Source organism: Poecilia reticulata, linkage group LG7, assembly GCF_000633615.1.
Source record: "Poecilia reticulata strain Guanapo linkage group LG7, Guppy_female_1.0+MT, whole genome shotgun sequence".
NCBI lineage: Eukaryota > Metazoa > Chordata > Actinopteri > Cyprinodontiformes > Poeciliidae > Poecilia > Poecilia reticulata.
Window position 1 is genome coordinate 7,964,362 of NC_024337.1, and position 3,814 is coordinate 7,968,175.

Genomic DNA, 3,814 nt, shown 5'->3' on the forward strand with positions numbered 1-3,814 from the left:
CATAATGCTGAGTGGAGTGGTGGACCGCTCCAAGATGGCCGCCCTAAATCCCGTCAGCGACAATAGGCGAGAGCGATGCATGAGGCGTCTATTCTTATATTATGTCTTATGATATCACACTGTGTGTAGGAGAAGTGTCAGTGTAAACCAGTTGGTTTTGTACTGTATTTTCCACACTATAAGGCGCTCCGGATTATAAGGCGCGTAGAATAGACGCTACAGTAGAGGCTGGAGTTACATTATGCATCCACTAGATGGAGCTGCACTAAACGGAATGTCAACACAACAGTCCGACTCGGGTTGGCGAGGAGAGCCTTCCGCTACTGGGCCGGGRCGTGGCCRGACGATGGTCAYCCTTCTCCGTTCGCRCACAGCATGTTGGTGGAGAACGTGGTGCTAAATGACCTGCAGACGACCTGATTATCAGGTCGGTAGGTAGATAGGTCAGTCAAACTTTATTAATAGATAACAAACYAGCGTTCTGACTACTATCCCAGCATGCACCACGCGTTTCTTCTTCTACGGGGGAAAATGAAGTCGGCGGCTGCTTACCGTAGTTGCTAGACCTGTTGTGGCTCAATATTGGTCCATATGTAAGGTGCACTGGATTATAAGGTGCACTGTCGGCTTTTGAGGAAATTGAAGGTTTTTAGGTGCGCCTTATTTTGCGGAAAATACGGTAAATGTTATAAAGCAAAGACAAAACTGTAAAAAAGTTGTTGATTTAAAAACAGTCTTTAGCTTCTGATATTAGCTTGATAATCCATAAAAGACGGTGAGGCAGCGATCAATTGACATCCTACCAGAGACAGTTCCTTTATGTTCAAATAATCCAAATTTCAAACATGAAACGATGATGGAGCAAAATGATCAACATGACGTCTGTCTGTCATAACAGCTTTAATGTCTCCATACAACAAACAGGGTGTCTGTAAATGGCTTCTTACACTTCCGTACTTTAAATTAGGGCTGTTTTAAATAATTATTTTAGGAATTGAGTGATTAATCTAACTAAATATTGTACTGGAGCTTAAGGTATTAAAATTAATACACATACACAATATATCTACATAGTTGGTGAAAAGTCAGATCAACTCAAAACTTTGTCTGATTCCTCATTAAAATATATGACACAGAAAGGATGCAATAAAAAAAAATTATATATATATATATATATATTCTTCAAATTTTACTGTCCTCTCCAACAGCCTGTAGCTCAATATGAACAACTCCTTAAAGATTTGCCCCGTTTATTTGAAATATTGGGCTCTTGCCCAATATTTGGCGGTGAATCCATAGTTCTGACTTTTTGCATGTACCTTGAGTGAAGGTGAGTCCTTCATAAGTTCTCTATTTCTTTATCAGTCCAAGCCAAACAGACATAATTAGATTTAATACACTCAATTAGAGGAAGCCCATCTTCACCTCTAATATGTTAGTGAGCTTAAAAAACTGGACAAACTGATGAGCCCAAAAAAGCTCTATTATGCTGCCAAGAGCCCATTCTCTGTATGATAGAGATGTGTGTGCATGCGTGCGTGTGTTTAGTAGGACAGGTGCTGTCCCCAGATTTACAAATTTTGTTGTTACCATATGGGATGAGGCATGTCCACACGTACACAGACAGTTTGTTTGTTTCCCCCTCTTAAATTTCTCCTGCCTGCTCAGACACACACTCACTTCATCATTCTGCCCAACCATACATCAGCCGCAGCAAAGCRAAGGTGGCACACATGCAAAAAAGATAAATGCGCACACACAACTCTTCTTGCACGTGGGTAAATGTCACGGCCAGACATTTATTGATTTGCTGGAGATATCGGGTGAATGATGGCAGTGTTGTGACATTCACACAGGCCCGGGAACTTAAACAGGCCTGCCAGGTGTAAAGGGAGATGGAAGTGGCTGATATGTTTATGGAAAGACCTTATCTTGTCCTTTCGTTATGGAAATGTGAAGAAATCGTTTAGCTTTGCTCGGCTTCTCGGCTCACTTTGTACTAAAGCTTCTCCTTTCAGATTCGCCTCACATGACGAGTGGGCTCTGTCTGTCTCTGTTTTTTGTGTGCATATTTAGACATGCTTAGAAAGAGCCAGAGGAAAGTGCAGCTCTTTATCCTTCCTCTTGTATGTCCACTCATGCTGGTTTTCTTCTTCCTGGTGTTTTTGATGCGTTCCTGAATCTCCCCCCACTAGATGGAAATCAGTTACCGTCATGATTGACTGCGAAACAACTTCAGCAGACAATTCATTATTCACCTCTAGCACCAAACTTGCCTCTCTGCTCCCCGATCTTCATTTTCTTTTCTCTCCTCGCCCCCTTTCTCTCTCACACACAAACACACTTCCATCCTGAAGCCCCGACTGTTGACAAGCAATTTTAAGCAAACCCAAATTTAAAATTGGGCTCCGTCTCGCCCTGGGAAAGGGGAGCACAGAAGTCCTAGGAAGGTTTTAGCTCTGAGTGTGAAAGGGGTTGAGGTGTGTGCTGGTGGACCCCTCCTCCACCCTCTCTAGAAAATAAAGAAGAATAGCGAGGTAATTAAAGTGATGTGTTGCGTCTTCCTCATTATCCCTCACACAGTGCGCAGAACATGAGAGGCATCTGGGTGGTCGCTCGACCTTTGTTGCACGTGAGTGTTGGTGTGTTTGTTCGGCTCACTGGGGTGAGTGACTCACACGGCCGGATGGACCGCCAGGGKGCAGATRGCAGTTCAGCTGGGTAGAGTTTAGCGCTACGGTTTCCTGGTATGCTTTAAACCGGTGGGCTGTATCGTGTCGCTTTCTGCAGGAATCTCCTTGGAAGTGCATCAATTTGTTGAAAATGTCTGGCATTTTAGGAAACTTAAGCAGGATAGATATATTCTTGTACATCAATTAAAGGGGCCACAAGATATCATGATAGAAAAACGCCACAATATTTATTCAGCAACACCAAGTTGGTCCTGTAAAGAGCAACTGGATTGCAGTCAGCATGTGACTTTATTCAGAGAACTAAATTCCTCTCCATGTCCATACTGATTTTGGCTCTTTATCCACTTTGTTTTACTATGAGATGCAGTTTTCACTACAGACTAAGGGAGGAACAACAAGGTGGTACATCAGCTACTCAAAGAGAGAAGATGAAAAGGGCTGAAAAGAAATACTAACCTTGTTATTAATGTCGTCTCTTTTCATCCCTGACGGAAAATAATACAAATGAGGTGAACAGCAGATATGCCTTTATGTGCTCCCTTATTTATCTGCTGTGTCTTCAGCGCAACATTTAGCATGAGAGTTGTAATGTCAAATAAGATTCTAGAGGACCTTAATAGAAGAACACAGATGAAAAATGTATTTGACAATACCTTTGCAGTTGAGGGTACAGTGAGCAGACCTATCATGGCTAATTGTAAACTATTATTATAATCGCTGTGTGCTTTAATCCTGACAATATTATTTACATTTGAAGCTCTGATTTTAAAGAAAGAAAAGAAGTAGTTCTTCAGTTTTTATCCAATTGTTATGAGAAAGTTAGCTAGTTTACCTTTGACTGGTGAATTACTTCCTGGAGGCGTAGTGGATTTTATTTTTACCCAATCACTAACATTTGTCCATGACGTATGTAGAGAGGCACTTGGATGCTAAGAAGCTTACCAGAAATTGTTTGCATTGTAAACAACCATCCTCCACTGTGAAGAGAGAAGAACTGATCTGACCAAGGCGGCTGGTTATGTTAAATATTCATCACTGACTGAACTGCTTCCTTCACGTCCTCTGCTGCCCTTGCTAAAACTACAGGCAGAGCACAATCTAAAACTGAGCAGAAGATCAAC

At 42.0% G+C, this 3,814-nt stretch overlaps 1 protein-coding gene and 1 long non-coding RNA gene across 2 annotated transcripts in view; one reads left to right on the plus strand and one right to left on the minus strand.

Annotated features, from left to right (window-relative positions):
• The window catches only part of agrn (agrin), a 476,432-nt gene that overhangs the window by 187,636 nt on the left and 284,982 nt on the right, over window positions 1-3,814 (plus strand). The gene's annotated exons all lie outside the window — the stretch shown is intronic.
• On the minus strand, window positions 2,894-3,808 carry LOC103467093 (uncharacterized). Its single transcript, XR_534032.1, has 2 exons — window positions 3,526-3,808; window positions 2,894-3,305 (listed from the first exon to the last, which is right to left on the minus strand). It is a non-coding gene; the product is annotated as an uncharacterized LOC103467093 (long non-coding RNA).